General features: G+C 36.9%; 1 protein-coding gene across 2 annotated transcripts in view; it reads left to right on the top strand.

Moving 5' to 3' along the window:
• The window catches only part of LOC115902443 (SAM and SH3 domain-containing protein 1-like), a 531864-nt gene that overhangs the window by 200171 nt on the left and 311145 nt on the right, over positions 1-20548 (top strand). The window lies entirely within an intron of this gene.

The raw sequence follows: 20548 nt of genomic DNA, 5'->3' as shown, positions 1-20548 counted from the left end.
GCAGGAAGAGTCATTAGCAGAGTGCCATTCACATTGGCTCATCAGAAAGGGAATTTGATGTGATTGCCTCAAGCAGAGTACAGAAGGTCAGCACGGGCCAATACCCTCAGCTAACAGAAATGTAGAAAGTTCACAGAGCTGCATGACAGCTAGCTCCAGTAATCCTGACTCCTCTGTCTACATGACTTGTTTCTCTGGGAGAAACCTATCGTCAACTGCTCAAGGCTCTTGCCATTTAAATTCTTAGAGGGATTTTATTTTTTATTAGCTGACATTTCTGTAATATTCTACATGACTTAACATTATTTTTAGGGGTAGTAGTAAGGTTCAGTAAGAGATTACAGATCAAGACAATGACCTGCTCTGTCTCTTCGGTGTGTTTCACTTCCAGTTTTTCTCAGTGTTTAATGTTCTCCTATTATAGCTCTTCTGTAATTTCACATACTATTAAATGCAAACAGAAAATCTTGAATCTTTGCACACTGAGAAGATATGTGACCTGTCAGGAAGGCCCATTTCTCCACTTCATTTAGTGGAGAGAAATTGGGCACAACAAGGATGGATTTTTTTGAGAGGAGACAGCACCAATCACCAATTCTCAATTCTTTCGTGCTTTAGATTATTCGGCTGGTAATGGACTGGGCAGGAAGGCACACTTGAATGACTGTAGGAATTTACCTTTCTTCCCCCTGCACCACCAACTTGGATGAGCACAATTCTGAGAACAAATGAGGAAGTGTGGGCTGGCAGAGCCACCCAAAACAATGAAACATAAGGGGGGGCGCGAGGGTCTTTGTCCAATATAAGAAATTTGAAATTTTGTTAGTGGGAAGGAGAATGTTCCTCCAAACTTTTGCTTTTTGTCTTATCCAGCATTGAAAATATGAGATCTGCAGCCGTTTCAGCTCCTTTACTAGATTTCAGTTACAAAAGTTTAAATCTTAACCAGTTCTGTAGTGGGCAAGAAACACATCACTCTTTATATGGCAGTTGAAATTATATATATAACTTTATGCCTCCTGATTGGCATCTTTAAAAGGACTATCTGCCTCAGTATTCCCTGCTTATTAATCCTTCGCTATTCTGTTTTGCCACATTAATGTTAAAATGAATATTCCCCAAAATAAGAAGTTGAGACACAAAATTGATCCAAGTGGTCTTGTTTTCTGTATGAGAAATTGATGTGACTTCATGCCTACAGAGAAGTAAAGAGAAGAGATTTAGTTTTCTAAACCTCAGTTATTTCAGTTACTTCTGTATAACACTTACCGTTTCTTCAAATGACAGTTCCTGGTCTCAGCCTCCATAAGAAGGACTGGAGACTGGAACTGATTAAACACATTGACTTTTTTCATAAACCCATCAAATTACTAAACTGATAAATCCAGAAGAAAGCATGGAAAAGGCTGAAGCTGAATGATAGCAAAAATTGCTCTCATGTGAAAACTGCGGTGCAGACGAGGTTCTTTGGTTTGGTTTGGTGGGCTGGGTTTCTTTGTTTTTTAAGGGTTCTTTTTTGTTTGGATGGGTTTTTTGCTTACAGAGAGCAAGACTTTCTGTGGTGGTTCTAACTGTGGTTATTACTTTAAAAACTGCTGCCTTTAAGAGCTGTGTGAGATGCACTCTGTTGTGGTCACATGAAAGTTCACGCTTAGCCTCTGGGGCTGTGAAAAGGTTCAGATGATAGTTAAAATAAAAGGTGGGTCATTCACTGCTAGTCATATCTTAAATCTGTTGCTACTTCTGGGGAAGTACTTTCCATGCCATTACACGCAAAGGCTCTCTTTCCCCTTTCAGCTGGCATTTCAGGCTGTAGCTATATTTTCTCTGATAGTCAAGTCTTGAGTTTTTATGTCTCCTGTCAAAGTTACAAAATGTTAATGATTTCATTCAAGCAATTAGTCAAAATCTCACACCATTTATATTATTTATCCATCTTATTCTACTATCTTTCAATAGTACTTTTGATCACTAATGCTCAGTGACTCTTAAACCTTGACCAAAGTCCCTGGATTACTTGGGTATTTTCTTCTTTATTATTTAATTAAGCATACTAGGTCTGTGGCCTATCACAGTACCTGCTTTATTCAGTTAGTTTCAGAAGTTTTGGTGCTGTGTATGCCCTCAGATTCAAGCCTTCCATGCAAGTTTCAGACCTAGAAGTCACCTCTGAATCAACAGGAATCAGAAATGTTAGGGACTGGAAAAATAAGGAAGTCAAAAATATTTCATTTTTAAAGTAACACCTTCACAGCTCTTCTGTGTATCTCCTGTTTAATTCTTGCCTGGCATTATTTGGAGTCAGCTATGAGTACATGCAGCTTTCCAGGTAGTAAATGCTATGGTTTAAAAAAGTGGTAATTGGTGACACTACTGCCAAACACTGGAGCTCCAGTATTTCTCAGTCTTTTGAATCCAAACTCAAACACATGCAGTCTTTGGAAATACCGCTATGCTGTACAACTCGTTTGCCTCTTATGAGATGGTTTTTCTGGCAAGATGCAGTCCTCAAAAAAAAAAATAACAAAAAAACTTTGGAAATGGGGACCTGGGCAATGGCAATCCAGTTTTTTCATACTTCTTCATTGCAGTCCAGTAGGGAAGATTCAGTAAGTTCATTTTTGAGATGCAGAGATGACAGTATTAGAATGAGGGCTTGGAGGGTATATATAGAAGTGTGTCTGTGTGTATATATATAAAGTATAAGGGTAGATACATCTGATAAGAATAAGTGATTTGATTTGATCTGATTTTCTAGTTACCCCAGAAATCCATTGAACAACCTTTTTTTCAGATCTAAATTAAATCTAAACACAAAGCCAAAGCAAATTACATATCCATTTATTCCACACAAGGGAAGAAAATTCCATAAATAAACTTAGAATCAGCTTAGATTTTTTAAATGTTCATTTTATTGCACATGCCCCTTGACCGTTACTTAATTTTAAATTGTTTGGATTTTGAATCATAGATTTTGAGCACATTCTTCTTCAAAGAGATTATCAGTGCTGCTGCATTCTAAAATAAACTTTGATATAAGTAAAGCAAAGTAAAATTCCTTCAGTAATAAAATTTAAAGGTACTTTATGTTGTAGTTCAGAAATCCCAGATAATTTAAAACACCATTCCTTTTAACTTCTAGCTCTTTTCTTCATGTTTTCATATTAAAAATGTAATATGGTAGACTTTAATTTATAAATGTAAATATATACACAGTGAATTTAAGAAAAATATATTAAAATATTGCATGCACTGTATACATATTTTCACTTACTGTTAGCTGTTTCAAAAAAACTGCAAGTCAGATTTAAATATTCCAACGTTGAGACCAGCTCACTTACTAACATGAGGCTTGCTTTGATCCATATCTGTATAACTTGGTCTAAAATGGGGGCAGGTGGAAACAGATATGGTGCTAGTTTTAGTTCATTTGAACAGATATCCAACTGAAATGATGTTATAGATGGAAATATTTCAATTCAGCAACTATAATAGGATACCTAAGTAATGTTTGCTTACTGTTTTTTTGTGGGTATTTTCTTTTTGTTTTTTTTTTTTCATTTAGCCTTTGAAGAACAAAAATCAGGACTTTTTTCAAAATGCTACAGATGAAAAAAGGGATGGATGGACAGACCCAGAGAAATATACTAAGAGGTTAATTGGTTTCCTAGGACAAACTCCTCATCATGGTAATATATTAATTTGTCCTAGGTTTACCCTCCACATTTGCCTTGCACTTCCTCAAGTACCCTCATCAGGATTTAGAGAATTCTTAGCATTCTGAGGACAAGACTTATTGGTAAAGAAATATTAGCATGGAAGCACTCAAAACAGTAAGAAATGTCACTGCCTGGCATTAAAGTGAAGATTCCAGCAACACTGATTAATTTCAGCTATTTCAATATTTTCAAAGCCACAAAATTGTCTCTCTCAGGCTATCAAAGGCTATTTTAGGATTATTTGAACCCTTTGTAAGAAGAGTCCTTGAGGATTCACTGCCATTTTTGATCCAAATGTGTAGCTTTCATATTGATTGAATTGAAATTTTCATGAGAAGAAATCTTGTAGCATCTTTCTCTTTTATACCTCTGGGTAAAGCTCTGCTCCCCACATCTCGATTAAATCAGCATTGACCTTGCAGCTCCCAGTAGAAAACACAAAAGTTTGCCTTGTCAGATTTTTCCCCTGCTGTTTTCAAGAAATTTTTGTGCTCTTCAGAACTGTAGGATCAAACCTTCGAAAATACATCCAAAGCACACCATGGACATACTACAAATACAATCTCTATATTAAAGGTAACTGGTTGCACAACTCTACATTCTTCTTCTGGAAACAGTTAAAATCATACAGAAGTTCATCAAAATGAATTTTACAGTCCTCATTTGCACTACTGGCTCACCTCAAGCCTCTGGAAATTGCTGGGAGGGTGGCGTGCCATGTGCCAGGCTGGACTTGGTAGTGAGGATTATTGGGATGGAGCAGAAGTGTTATAGATAGAGCAGGTGTACGATAACTGGTTATGGTAACCCAGTTACCCAGTCAGTAACTGAGTCTTGTAACAACAACTTGGTGTAGAGGACAAGCTAGGAGTTTTCTCAGTGTCCAGGTCTTCATATTTCTCCTGTGAAGACCTGGACACTGGGAAAAATAGATCATGCAAAGTTTTTTGGGATTTTTTTCCCCCTTCCTCTCTGCAGAGGGGCTTGTGCACATACATATGTATTTCATACAAAACACAAAACAGAGACCTGTAGTGAAGGTGATGCTTCCTGAATCCTGCAGATGGAGGGATATTTTTATAGAACATTCCTGAATAGGGAATGAATAATAAAAAGACAGGTATAATTTATTTGAAGGCACTATATTTTCTATGTTATTCTCTACATTTTATTAAGCATTTACTCAGAAAGAAATTGCAGCATATTTTGCATTTTGATTATTTTGACTTGTAAAAATAGACTCCTCGAGTAGTTTTAACAGCCCTTTATATTTTGTCAAATATCTAGAATATGGTATAGGTGTTTTATTTTTCACCTCTCCCATTTTTTTGTACTGGAATTTTAAAAATCCCTTATAAGGTACTGGAACTTATGCCATAATATATTCTTAGAGTACAACAGACCAAAACCCTCAAGCCCATTCAGTTAGGTTTGCTAACAGTTATGCTTTTAACTACTCTATGATTTTCAGAGGCTTCTGTTGTATTACCTTGCAAGTCTTTTTCTTCCTAAGAAGCAGTTTTGTAAGGTTAGGTATTTTCAAGGCTTATTAAAGAACTGGTCAGGGAGGACTGTTTGGTTTGAATTTTTTTTTCTGTTTTACTGTTGTATTCGGATGAGTATTAAAATCCACGTATCTTACGGATTGGCTTCTTCAGTAAAATATGTTTCTTCCGGCATTCTCCCCTAGACTACGGAAGTCATATCCAAATTCATCAGTTCCTTTCTATTTCCAAGCCAAGTAAGATGCTCTGACTGGCTATTTTTCATCATTCTTGGGGGCATTTGGTATATATGAGGACAGATGGTTTTCCTCAGCTTTGTCTTTGGTAATATGTGTATTACAGTAGACTTGACAGAATCAAGGCCAGAAAGACCTAATAAATTCTTTATGTCCTCTAAACAGTTTTGGTTCTTTTTCTCCAATCAGATTGGAATATCTATGTTGATTGTATTTTCTTCTGCAGATAGTAAAGGGGGATAAGAGGAGTTGATACTTGGTTTTCATTTTTCTAAAACTGTGGCTGGGTAAAAGCAGGACATAAAGAAAGCAGAAATAAGGTCTGAAAATCTGGGACTCAGAAGTTGTCCGGTCATAGCCTGATCTGCCCTGCTTAGCAGAAATAGGTCATGTAATCAGCAGAAGAACTATTAAAGCAGCAGGCATTTTTGCCAGTTTGGATGGGTTTGTTCAGTTGTCATTAGCTGGTATAAAAAACTGTCAGATGCAAGATACATGTATATATTACGAGGAGTATAAAGCAATTATTAGGTATTTATAATTAGGTAATTATAGGTAGCACACAGAAGACAGGTAGGATTTAATGAGCCCTTAGGCTAAGCCCCAGTCCATCAGCATCAGCTCTTAGGCCGAGCGTGCGGCACCTGCGGCCAGCACAGCCCAGGGGCAGGGTCAGCCCTGCGGCCCCGGCACCAGCCCCACTGCTGAGCTGCCGTCTGCCACCAGCTCTGTCACCACGGCTGTCACTGCCGCCTCAGAGCCGTGACCTGAGGATTCCCAGCTCCTTTGACTGGCATCCATGGCTTTTCCCTTTAGGATTTCAGATGTCGCTGAAATTGAAAGTTGTTGGTGCAACTTTCCCTCTTGAAAGTTAGATTACTTTTCTTTCCCTCTCGAATTCTTGCATTGGTAACAAACCCCAGTTTAGCAACTATCCCCACTTGTAATCTTTATTTTCTCATCTTTCTACTTTTTCAGACATCTCTTTCTCCTAACTTAGTCATTTTCTCAAAAGCCAGAGGCACAGTAACATAGTTGGGTTGGATCAGGGCTGGGCCTCAAGTTCTGGAAACACAGCCAGGCAGGGCCCTGGGTGTCAGAGGGGAAGCTTACAAAGTGTTGCTGTTGCTTTTTGTTATAGCCTATTTTTTCTTGTTTACTGCTAATATTTAGTTTTATCAATTTTTTGACAACTGAACAATAACAATTCTGAGCATTTTGTTTGTGCAGGCACAGCCTTTCATCCTACTTTCCTCCTTATACCAATATAGGCAGTTGCTCTATATTGACCAATATTTCATCTTTCCAGATTGACCTGTATATTGATCTATTTCATCTTTCCCTACATTTTTTAACCATTTATATTGTTTTCTCTTCACAACCAATTTCAGGTTCATATTCTGTAGGCTTATGATGCAAAGTCTAACACCAGGAAATGTATGTATTGCATGCATTACAGAGGAAAGTAAGTTCCATTTCTGTAAGGAAAATGGAAAATCTGTGTTTTCATTCCACAGCATAATTGTGTTATCATGCTGTGTTCACAGAAGCAGCCCTTATAGAAGAATATGGATGCAAGTGCTGAAAATACCCAGATATTCAGTGAACTATTTTTTCTAGTATAGATGTACTGTTGGTACAGATCTCTTTTTTGAATGCAGATTTCTCTATTTCAATGGATTTTGTATACTTATGCAAATTACTACTCAGGTTACATAAATTTAGTTTGAGGTAATTTTATGGATAATTTGTTACTTAGTAAAGTAGTCTGCCATGTTATGAGACATTAATCCTCCAATAGGTCTTTAATTAGGAGAGATGAACTAAATAATTCATAGCAAGACTTGGCCTGAAAACATTTATACTACACCATTATACCATTTTACATGCAGTGACAAATTGTTTTGGTGTAGTCTGGAAATAGCAGGACTTAATTAATTACTTCCAAGGTTTTAGACATCTGTGATAGGTTCTTTAAATGCATTAGATGGGAAATTCATACAAAGGCTAAAAATAGAGTTAGAGTCCTTGGAGTTAAAAAGCTGAGATGAGAAGGAGGCTTGCAGAAAAGAGCAGGAAGAAGCTGAAAGAGCAGAGGAAGGGCAGCTAACAAGCATGTCCAATTCCCCAAATATTATTTTTGCAAAACTGAGCTGGAAATCATTAAATACAGGAAATATCATTATTTTACATTTGAGTAAAAGGAATGTGCCTTTTGTGTATCTGGTCCATTAGATGGAAGAGGTGGCTGAGAAGGGAGCCCTGAATAGTTTAAAGAACATACAACCAAGTAAAAAGAAAAAAAAAAGAAAGGTGAGATGTTTTTCTATTCAGAAATGACATGGCAGATGAAATCAACTAAATTAAAATAATTTATTAGACTGAAAGGAGATACTACTTTAAAAAAAAGCCAAGCCCAAGCAAAATAAGCTGGATTTTGTAATAACTAAAGGATCAATATATGTCGTTAAGTGGTGTTTTCAGATGATGAATTGGTGAATCCTGCTGCTATTGCACCCACAGCTAGTGGGAAGAGCAAATAGCAAAGAATTATAGTCATATGATCATATATAGTTGAGGAGAAAAACCCTTTTGGTAAGAATATTTACCAATTTATGCCATGGAGGAGGGGATTTTTCCTACAAATTAGATACCACATCGAACACTTGAATTGTGAACTCGAAAATATAGAAATTCATGACCCCAAGCCTGGAATTAGTCCCTGAAAATGGTCCTTTTGAGTATGGACAAACAACTGATTTTTTTCTTTGCAGACAAGTTGCTGACCTTTACACGTAGCCTCGCAGCTGGAGCACTCATCCAGTGCTCTCAAGTCTGCCTTTAGTTTCCTCTATGGCCTGAGAAGACTCAAATGCACATTGATACCTCTCTAGAGGACATGTGGGTTCAGTAAAAGGAGCTGCACCATTGTGGTGAATGCACCTGTGGGAGACCAGAAAATGAGCAATCAAAATGGAAAATGGAAAAGATAAGTCATTTGCAGAGTACGTGATGGGAAAGGGCAGTTTGAACATGATACAGACTGAAAAGTGTGTTTTATCTTCCTGGCTTTTTGTTGGAGATAACTGCTGTACACCTACCAGCAGCCCTTGAGGTTATACCTGTTTAATTTACTGGTATGAATATGGCTTGGGGGATTGAAGTTTGTGGAACATGCTGTCTGAGTCCAGGCCACTATCTTCCACTTAAACTGCGTGTTGGGGGCCTTAGCACTTGTGCTGATTTAGACCTTCGTCACTTGAGTTTCAGGTTCCCTGTCAGTTTGTGAAAGTACTGAACTGAAAACCTCCTCTGCCCAAAGCACTGGCATTAGGAACAGTGCCGCTGAGGACAGCAGCGGGCGTGACCACAGGAGGTGTCTGAATGGAAATAAGAAGGGAAATGGTAGTAGCCATCCAGTAGCCCCTCTTGCTAGAGTGCACATACCTAGGCTCATGCATAATAGATTTCACTGGTAGCTCTTTAAAGTGATCCTAGGAATTCTCAGAATATCTGCCACTTCTGGGACTATTGTAGACATGTATAGAAAATTTCAAACACATTTGATAAAAAAAGAATCAAGCACCCCGCTCAGAAGCAAAACCTCTCTGTGTATTACAAAAAGGTACTGATTGTAGAGATGCAAGAGGTTGAAGAAAAGGAACCTGTAGTGTCTCAGTGAAACAATATCGTTATATCAAAAGGGATAAAAAGTCAAAGAGAAGACTTACTGATTATGTTTGTCCAATGCCCATATGTGATGTTGAAGCTGAATTTTATGAGTTACATGTGAGAATAGAAATCACATTTCACAACTTCAAAGCAGTTACTTTACTTCACAATCATCCAAAGTCAGATTAAGTTTTCTTTTTCCATTTTTCAGTCAGAAACACATTTGTACAGGACCTACTTTTTAGCAAGACAGGGCACTTACAAGGAACTGCAGTAAACTCTTTCAATTCACTTATCAAAGCAGGGCCCATTATAAAACAACAATAGATGGTAACAAAAGGAAGTTAATCTGTATTCTATAAATAAAAAGCTAGAGAACATCAAAGCTACTTGCAAAGTCTTATGTTTCTTTTAAGTTTTGTTCAGTTCTCCCTCTTTGCATCCATGTGATGGAAGTTTATTTAAGGAGCCCAGCTAAAATATTCAGCCTTTGAGAAAAACAAAAGAACAGCCTCCATAAAGAAGTTAGAAAAGTGCAGCTGAGTGAGGAAGATGTCACAAACAGCTTAGCTGTCAGTAGCTGTGATATGTTGCTGAGGCAAAACCCTGCAGACTTTATTTAGTTGGCTGCTGCCTTCTTCAACATGAGAGGTCAGTGCCCTGAGCAACTCCAGCAGCACTGCTGGTAGGAATCCCAGGAGCACACTCTGTCCCTCCAGCATCCACAGCCCCAGTGCCTGCCTGAAACTGAGCCTGGATTTCAAACTAGCTGATGTATTGTTCCTCTCAGTTTGCCTGAAAAAACACACGAGCTGTTGATCTTGCTTTCTGTATGAAGTTTCAGACCATGCTGCAGGTCTACTTATCTGTTTTTAGTTTGTTCTGAAGAAATTAATTGATAGAAGTGATGGCTGTTCATGTGCCTCTGTCAGCGGGAGCAGCACCATTGTCTGTGGCATTGAAGAACGCATGCCGAGACAGCACCAAAGCAGCGTGTACCTGATCCCTTAAAACTAAAATCGAGAAGAAAAAATTTAAGTAAAGTGGGACTCTCAAGGCAAATTGGCAGTGGAGGGGTCTAGTAGAAAAGCATCCTCTGCCAAGATGAACCATTACATATGAAGGATGCAGGGCAGAGCAGCCATGACAGTAGAATTCAGCATGATCTGTCTCACTGTAGCCTGGCTGCTGAGAGGCAGCTTCAGGCAGTGGCAGATACAGTTTAAGTTTCCTTCCCTACAATAGAGCCCATAACACCTGAGACAGGTGTTCTTCCAGGGCTAGATTGCCTCTGACATTCTCTGAAGTGTTTTTTATTGTAAAGCTTGTTGTGTGTTCTCTGCTATTGATGCATCTCCGTTTGCTGCGTAGATTTTTTGAGGGCAGAAGTGGTGCTTGATTTGCCTGGTCGGAGAAGCTACCAAGACAACTAATGGAGAAGTTCTGCACTGATGCCACTCAGAGGTTAATTGCTAGTTATGTCATAGGTGAAATCAGCCTGTGAAATTGTTTGAATGTAAGTTAAGCACTTGCAGGATTTATGGCTCTTCAGAAAGATTCTTACAACTAGATAGTATAGATACCATTCAGTTCTTTTCAATGTCTTTGGAACTAAGCCCCTTGCATGCAAACCAAAAACCCAGGAGCTGTCTTAAATATTAGACTGTGTTGTCATAAATTTCTTAGTCATCCTCATTAGGAATGTTACAAAAATGAAGAATACCGACCATTTCTCTAGCTACTGAAATATATTTTGCATTTCTCTTATTTTTCAAACCATTACTTAGATGCGTAAAATCATCCTAAGTGTACCACTGCAGTTGTGAGATGGATCTTAAAACAAGGAGATCTTGTATAACTCAAGCAGGGTTTGCATATTTTACTGTTTGCAGAAACATTTATTCAATATTGGGAATTTCAAGAAATACAAAATCTTAAAATGAAAGGGGAAAAAAAGGAAAGAATAAAAGGCTGAGGCTTGCCGGAGCAGCTGCACACACAGCCTCCTGGGGGTCCTGTGCTGCTTTGGAGGCACAGATATGTATTGGGGAATATAAAAGGCAAATTGAACATAATGCATCATATAGATAAGGATAGATATAGATTATATAGATTAAATATAGATGATATAGATATAGGTTAGATACAGATATAAATCAATGTTTTAAACTTTGCAAGAGCTCCCGTCTTCCACGGAAAACTCTTCTGTGTCTCTGAATCAGGAAAGGATGAAAAACACCGAACTAGCAAATAGACAGCTGTCGGTATTATCTGAATTTCACTTCATCTTGGTCGTAGTGTGGAGAGAAGTTTGAAAGTATGTATCTTATGCTTCCTTGCTATAAAACTGCATTAACTTTTGGATAGCAATAAATCAAGTGCTAATACTGCTTTTGTGGAAATATGATATCCATGATTACTGGTAGTTAGGAAAATAATTCACTCTGTTCAGAAACTATTGACTCTGCCTTCATTTACTGCTGGGTGTCAAAAATGAGAGATATTGTATAAAGTACCTGCATAATAAATTTATCTGTAAAACTAGTGGTTATATTCAGAAGACATATTCAGAATGCTCTATGTTCAGAACATTAGGTAGCATATTGTAGCTCCATGGCTCTGGGTATGTGCTAAATTTACTTACCAAAATTCAGTGTTTTAAAAGCTTAATTAGGCTGGAAAACAGAGCTAATTTTTATACTGCCTTCTGGTACCCTTGCAGAAATGTTTCAAAAGTGAAATAAAGCTTTTGAAGTCTGCCTGTACTGAGCCCCTCAAGGTGGTGTTTCTTGATAGCTCCTGCCAGACTTCTGCACAGCCAGATCATCTGGTGGATTAAAGTTGGTCTGTAATTAGGCACAGTTACATGCCTGGTCTCTGCTACATGATGGCAGCCATCCAGAAATGACTTTAACCTTTACAAAGCTTCCTGAATTTTACTTTTTTTTTTAAATCCACATGTAAAAAACAAGTTCCCTTCTCCCTGTTAACCAAGAGCCACTGTCTTAGAGCTCCTTCTATGTACTGGCAGCTCTTACTCACTGCCTTTCAGTGTGCTAAAGCTGTATCTCTCTGAGATGGTGTCATCCACACAGACCTTCATGAGACCTCCCATGAGCAGAGTATTGACAAAATGTGTAGTAAAGTCTTAATGGGAGTCTTCTGAGCAGTCCTCTGCCCACAGGAAAGCCATGCCACTCCCCTTTGTTTGATATGACCTGACCCTAGCTATTATGGCACTATATTTCTTCAGTCATTAATGTTTCTCTCTGCAGTATTTGTTTATAACTTTGCATGGGGATCTTTTGTCCCTCCTTGACCTGTTATTAGAGTGGGAAGTATTGCTGCAAGTAGCTTCATGAAAATATTAATTGGTAAAGAAGGAAGAGGGAGATGAACTTGGCTTCAGTCTACAGAGCAACCTCCTTTGACTGGCTTGTAAAACTAACTTTCATTAAAAATGCAATTTTAAAAAATACTTTGAAATGTCTATGAACAAGAATATAGAAACACTCAGCAGTCTTTGGTTTGAAATACATTGTGCAGTGTGGTCTTTAGGCCTGCGTTGTTTGGGTTTCCTGCCTGAAAGTGGTATGTGCCTGGACCTAGTTTTGGTGCAGAGACCTATCCCTGTCCCTTGGTACAACCTTAACTGTGTGAAATGTAGATTGACTTTGTCCTATAACAACAAAATAATAATGAGAGAAAATTATTCTTTTATAACTTGTAATACTTCTTTAATGGTACATTCTATTGTAATGGCAACTAATCAATCTCTTTAAACCCATTTGGATTCACAGAATTGTTTAGGTTGGAAGGAATCTTTAAGATCATCAAGTCCAACCATTAAAACTAACATGGCCAAAATCACCGCTTATCCAAGTCCCTAAGTGCCACATCTAAAGGTCTTTTAAATACCTCCAAGGATGGGGACCCAACCATTTTCCTGGGGAGCCTGTTCCTGGAGACCCTGACCACCTTTTTTGTGAATAATTTTTTCTGATATCCTGTCTATACCTCCTCTGGCACAACTTGAGGTCTTTTCACCTTGTTCTGTTGCTTGTTACTTGGAAAAGAGACTGATCCGCTGCCTGGCTACAACCTCTATTCAGGCTCTTGTATAGAGAGAGAATATCTCCAGTTATCATTTAGGCTACAAGACTACATAGGTAGATCTCTCTTATACTGATGTATTTATTTTTATACCTTTGTGGTATTAATTCAATGCTACTGGAAATACGTCAGGTGTTTGTGTGGCCAGGCCCAAATGGCCAATGTGCAGTATGGCTGGGATCCCTCACATCTGAGCAGGGCAGAGACTTCTGCTAAGAAGTCTGCAAGAGCCATGAAATATGTTGGGGAGTAAAAAAGCATAAGCAAAGAGCTGGGTTTACAAAAGAGCATCTTTAGCAGGTGATTTGAAAAACTGCAAGTGATACTTGCTGGAACCAGCTGTCAAAACCTAAAGAATATGCTGGTTTCGTGTAGCAGCTTTTCTCTTTTAATTGTTCCTTTTATGTATTGCAGGCTTTTCTGTGTGAATGGGAATAATTGTATTATATACTGCAGTGTGCTATTTTAACTATGGGTAAAAAGGTGATAAATGTGTGAGAATGGGAAGAGAATTGGTGAGATGCATTATATAATAAATCACTTTCAGGTCTTGCAGATACTAAATGTATGTAAAATGAAAATGTTTCTTTAGGTTTCACTACTTGTCAGTTAAGGTTCTGCCATATTCTCCATAACAGGAGGCAGGAAAAGCCATGCTGGTTCATTTCCTTGAATACAACTTGGGGAAAAAAATCTTTTAAATGGAAACCTCCATTCCACAAATTATCCTTTGCTTATTACATCTTAATAATAAAAGAAGATGTTCACAAGTTGATTAGGTAATTCTTATTATTGAAATGCTGTTTCCAATAAAAAATGACCTTTTCTCACATTTATTAGGAAACCAGCTTTAAAACACCAAGGCTTTTGTGCTGGTGCTGTAAAGCTGCTGTCCACAAAGATGATCTTCAGTTTGTTTGCTCTCTACAGCCCTTATTACAGGCAGCTGGCTGCTTGATAAGCTTTTGGGGAGAGGAGGGGTTTTCTCATATTTTGGCTCTGTCTTCCTGGTCTTTCAGTCTCTGCTGCATGTTATTAAGTCAGCTTTACAAAGCTTTTGCCCTGCTTAAATTCTGTGCATAAAGGATGAATAAGAAGGGGGTTTAGGTAAAAGATTGTCCTCTGAAGATTATGCAGCAGTCTTATTACATGGGGTACTGCATCAATGTTATCTTTAGATGTTGAATAAGGTGATTTTGTTTTAATTAAGTTATTTTAGAGAACATAAACTTGCTACTTTCAAATTTGATTCTTATCTCTGTTATAGTTCTCTTACTAGTTTTCTAGTAATGGCATTTTATATTAAATAAACTTCTGGCTCCTTTCTGAACCCTTCTTATCCTGCTAAACAACATGGGAAGTACGAACAAGGATGTTTGACATTTGAAAGAAGGAGAAAGAAATTAGAGGAATACAGAGCTATTTGAGAAATGCTTTCACCTGCTGTCTTTTATGTTTCTTCTTTTCTGCTCAGAGATTTTTTTTCAGAGCAGTATGTTTATGCTTGTCTAATATTTCTTTATGTGTTTTTATTACTAATGATCATGGTAGGGAGTTATCTTAGAATATTGGGGTTTGCTATAAAACTTTGAATATTTCATATTTTCCTGCAGTATTTGAAAGTACTTAAGCATCTGGTTTTCTGTAGATTAGTTTCTTCTTTCTGTGTGAGAGTGAAAATAGAAATCTTACTGAAGAGTTTAGCTGTGTATTTTCTCAAGCTGTAGTTTTCCAATAATTAGTCATTGCATACCACAGCTATGGTATGTAAACTGCGCTCCTCTGCATGTTGCTAAGTGAAGCTTTCACAGTGTTTTATCCCTGTGCTATTCTATACTATGTCATTTGTAGCAGTGCTATGGAGGATAGAGATACCTCATTGTTTTACACTGAGAGTAGGGTCTATCTTACTTAATGGGTTTATCTTAAGTGGGGTCTATCTTACTCTCCCATCACAGGCATCCACTTGTGAACCAGATGATTAGATCCCCCCTTTGTAGTCAGTGCAGAGTAAAAGCCCTTTCTGGGATGTGGTCAAGATCATCCTAAGGTTAGTGCCAAAAATACAACAGAAGTGTTTGTTTCTTTCCACTGACAATAAAAGTAATCTAGAAGTTGTCATTCTCTAGGCTGTTAAAAGGACATTTCTATCAACCATTCTCTCAGCTGTGGAAAGTGCAGAGATAGAGTTGAGAGCATTGATTACTGATGGTCCATAATGCCTCCATGTGTTCAAGTTAATTGCTGTGTGGTTTTTAAGCTCTTTTGAATGAAAATCTTGTGGGTTTGGGGACAAGAGGGATTGGCTTTTAGATGGGTGATAATTTTTAAACAGTAGGTATGCCTTATGGCTTGATACCTAGGGATGTCAGAAATAGCACAGTGAGAAAGGGAGAGTGGGATTTGTGGGCAGAAGGCAGGTGAAGATAGTCAGAAGTACCAAGTAAAAGCTATTTATCCAGTGGTTTTACTGCACAAAGAATTCAATTTATTCTGTAGGTAGTTACCATATAACATTTTTTTGCTGTGATTCATCATAAGCTGTGCCTCTATCACAGTAAGGGGAACCAGGTAGACAGTGACTTTTGTTCTGTCCCTGTGCAGGAGAATAGCAGAAACTCCTAATTTATCACACAGATTCTCATGAGGCTTTGTAGAGGATCTTAATGGTGTCACGCTTTCCCTAAGATTTTGAGGAATACCTCTGTCTGCAACTTCAAAGAATTATGATAGATTTGGAGAAAACCTGTCTTTTATGCCCTGACTGCTTGATGACCTGACAGAAGAATGCAACCTCTCTGCTACTGATGTACAAGGTCCTTGGAATTATAAAACATGAGCTTTTTTAGTTGAATGCAACAAAGCATCAAATGAAATAAACGTGATTTGGGTTTGAGGGTTTTTGTTTTGGTTTGGTTTTTTGGTGCCTTTTATTGTAAAAGAAAGGCTTAAAATCTCATTTAAATCAGATAAATATCTCCTAGAAGACAGAGAAAAACCTTTTTAATAAAGAAAGAATTCTGTTATGTATATATTGGACAAATTGGCAAGATATCTTCACAGCTAAGTATTCTAAAATCATCCAAGGGGCAAATGCAGCACAAACCATGAACTATCTATACATTTCTACCACATAAAGTTATCCATTCATATATAATATGATGGTAGACTGGAATTCAGGCTGTATATCTCAATGTGTTTACATAAGGAAATTGTTCTCAATGCAGTATAATTAGCCACAGTATCCCAAAATTAGAGAACTTTTGTCTGAGAGGGTGAAATTCTCTGCTTGACTTTTTTTTTTACCGGAAACTTTGCGAGATTATTCTGACATAGACATTGAATTTATGTGATGTTTTTATTTTAGATGCTGCCATTCCAAAGACTAAATTTAGGCAGGTTTTGACAGAAACATGACTAAAGTTCAAAGCATTTCTTTCCTTCAGGCACATCTTACTTTCAAAAAACTATTTTTGTTCAATTAAAAGCAATTAATGTTGTGTGATGTCTACAGTAAAACTTATTGAGCCTTTTATTTATGTCTTAAAAAAAAAAAAAAGAAAAACAGCAAAGAAAGTTTTCATCAAAGTCATTCCAGTGTACAAACAGGAGCTATTAATGTTTGGATGCAGTGTTGTATCATAAACTACATGAGAGCTACAGGGACCAGTACTTATTAATGGTGTGTGTAACCTCCTAGGGCATCATCTGTAAATTCTGGGCTGGCTTTCAACTTCAGCATCACAATACAAACATAGAAGCTGTACATAGTGCCAGTGAATTGGGTGAATGAAGCACAGTCTGATACTAGTATATTTTAAGTCTGAGGGGAAAAAATACAGCACTCAGAAGATAATTGTTTTCTTCCTTAAAAATTAAAGACCAAAGGAGAAGAAGAGTAGACAAATTCCTCAATTTGCTGCTAATTTATTCAGATGTGTGATTCTGTGACTGGGTAGGATAATTTGGTTGTTTAGGTGAATTTCTGACTTTATGCAAATAAAAATTCAATGAGGCAGAAAATGAGAATTCCACAGTAAATAGAAGCTGTTCTTTTTTACTCACAGTTAACTGATTGGAACAAGTGGAAATTAAAAGCAAGCCTGAAATTTAGTGACCCACTGATAAGATGCCTCAATTCAAGTGGCACAAGAGTGGAAGAAAAATTCATCAGGTTCAGGAAATAATATGTGAGGGTGCTAGTACCAGACAAAGAAAGGTCGATTTTCAAATTGTGTGATCTTCATCAGGAGTTTCTCACAAATTCACAATTCTATTATACGTACATACATACATATATATATACACACAGACATATATGCATTTATAGTATGTATACTGTAGTGTCCATTTAACACAAAATTTTTATTTTAAAAGCACATTCATTTTCTGATGGCATATTAATCTGCAGACTTTATTTTGATCCCTTGGTAGTTTTTAAAAAGAAAAGGTTCTTAATATTACATTTCTGGCTCCTCTAAGATTTACAAGGAAAAATTGTAAGCCCCACAGTTGATTTCTGTGTGCATGACAAACCATGTTAGGAAGCACATCTTTTTTGGGTGGTTATTGCAGCAGAAGTACTGAAGTCATAGTTAAATACTCTGGTATTTCTGGTGTGCAAATGCTTCTTAAAACTCAGTTTTGATGTACTGACATTTTTTTTTTAAAGTTATACATTTTATGATTATGCAAGTGCATCTCCAGAGAAGGGTTTTAAAATTAATATTATTTGGGCTTTTCAGTCACGTTTTTCATAGATTTCCTTTTTCTCAGTTGTCTTTATGATATCATTTCCCTTAAGTAATTATATAACTAGACAGACTATCCTTCATCTAGTCTCTGCTGATCTTTCTCAAGCTAGAAACAGATTCATAGAGTGAAATTTCTGTCTGGTGGCAAAAGTCTCAGCTGAAGTCCTAACAAAGGATTTTGAAATCTGCACTAAAACCTAGGTATTCAAAACCCTTTTCTAGGTCTCCTTTCTTAGTAAGAAAGCAGAAAATTGCTAATGAGGGAACAGATTTTTTCAAGGAGGCAATCATGACATTTCCACACTTCTCTTCACCTGTTTAAAGTAGAAATAAAGCTGAAGGCTACAGAATTCAAAGTGGTGCAGTTTTGTTTGTTGGTTTGTTTCAAGTGTAATTTGTAACTAATGCTGAAATGAAGTTTCTATATTTAAAAAGATGACAGATGAGATTATGAGAGTACAGAATTCAGCTGAAAAAAAAAATTAAGCTATTTTTGTTACAACTTCCAATATACAGTTGGAATTGGTGTAAACAAAAGAAAAAAATGGATTTGTTCTTACTTTAGTAGTGCCTTTGATTTGTACTGTTGATTACAGACATTTGCTTTCCTGACAAAACAAGAGTATCAGCCTACTGGTTTGGGGTTTTTTATGTGGTGAGTTTTGGTTTTTTTCTTTAATGATGTGATTTGCCAATTGTACATTACTAGGGGGAATAAGCAGTGATATCACCTATCATTGAGTTCTATGAAATTTTACCTCTTACATACATATTTAAAAATTAATAACTAAAATTTGTCTTTTTCACCCCCTTTCACTAAATTTAGAAGGGAGATTTAACAGACAAGGGTCACTTATGTGTTAATGAGTGTAATATGTGCAATCCACTGAGTGATGGATAAAGGCTGGGAAGGGTATTTTCATTCATATGCATTTCTAATACTATCTTAGAAACCATACTTCAGACCACTGTCAAATCTGCTGTAGCTTTTCTAAGGTGGTGAGTGGAGAGGAGATGTGCTGCAATTTAAAAAAGTATTTGCAGACGCTACTTGACAAAGAACAGTACAGTACTTTACTTCACACACATCACCTGAGAGGTCTCATAATTCCAGAGTTCATTCTTTGAGCTTTTTCTCTGATGTGTAGGCACGAGGCCTTGGCAAAAGTTTGATGATTGCACTTTGCTTTCTGTTGTATTCCGTAAAACTTTTCAATGAAATGGAATATAAGCCCTGTGAGTTTTCAGGGAAATAGCGTTTTGATGTTGAAGGGTAGAAATCTTCTCTGACCTAAATTTTTGAAAGTGACTAATGCTTTGGGGAATTGTATTTGCTAATGCTTGAGCTGAGGTTATGTAAGGAGACCTTTTATGTCAGATGAGTGCTAACAATTGGGGAATTGACAAATCTTAAATTATCTAAATTAGTTGTCTGAATATTCATGCCATAAAAGTAGATGCAGTAAAGTTTCTTCTCTTAGATTGTGTAAAATAAATTCAATTCTTTCAGTATTGCAAAATCTATTCATATTAACTGGTGCACAAAAATGTGATAACATGAATTAAGGCACGATTATTTTTTCTATTCTGATTGAATTGCTCCTTGTATCTTTCTCTGACTTATTTTACAAAAGCTGCATTAATTTTTATGCAAAAAATACAAATCCACAGAAGTCAGAAAAATAAAAAGTAGGGTTCTTTTTATCTCTGTCACTTTTCCTATCCTGTGGAGATATGCAGCATTTTTTACTGAGATTTGCAGTGCTAAATATGTGTCAGAAAGGAGCTGCTACTGGGAGAAATACTTTTGTACTTTAATTTTTGTGCAATTTTTATGTTTATTCAACAGGAATACCTGAAATTTTGTTTGTTTCTTTCTCTGGTTAATGCAAATTATTTTCGTTAAATTACATTGTAATTCCATCTTGTTGCCTTGCAAAGAAAATGTGAGTAAAGAGATACTTTATTTGATAGAGGTGGATGTAAGGTTTCTTTAGTGTCTAGTTTCTTTAGATTGAATAAAATTTGTAGACAGTTGGTGGTCCAGTAAATGTAAAGCAGCTTTCCTAATTGTGTTTATTGTAGCCCATTTTTCACACAGGTATTTAGAATTTCCAAGAAATTCTAACATGCCAACAAAAAATGTTGTCCCTTACACAGGTTAAGCAGCCGGGAATCACACGTCTTTCAAGGTGGTCTGAAGTCTTCATTACATTCATGAATTAATTTGCCTACACTGTATGAAGTGTATAAATCTGTTCTTAGAAAAATGTATATCAATTCTGAAATGCAAATATCTATTTGTTCTCTAATTTAGGCAGTCTCTGTGTACCTTCAAAGCAGGTGACACCTGCATCAATGTAATGTGAAAACAATGGATATTTCTTAGAGAAAAGAGATTCAGCCAGAGAAGCACGGTATTCTTAACTTATTTACATATTTTTACATGTTGCTCAAGAGGCTGGAATTTAGTGAAAAAAAAATGGAAACATAATCAACAGAACTAAGGCTAGCTAGAATTATGTCTCCAAACCCTTTAAATTTCCATG

The sequence above is a fragment of the Camarhynchus parvulus genome, chromosome 3 (assembly GCF_901933205.1).
Source record: "Camarhynchus parvulus chromosome 3, STF_HiC, whole genome shotgun sequence".
NCBI lineage: Eukaryota > Metazoa > Chordata > Aves > Passeriformes > Thraupidae > Camarhynchus > Camarhynchus parvulus.
Note: the sequence above shows the minus strand (reverse complement) of the source record. Positions and strands in the feature narration are given on the sequence as shown.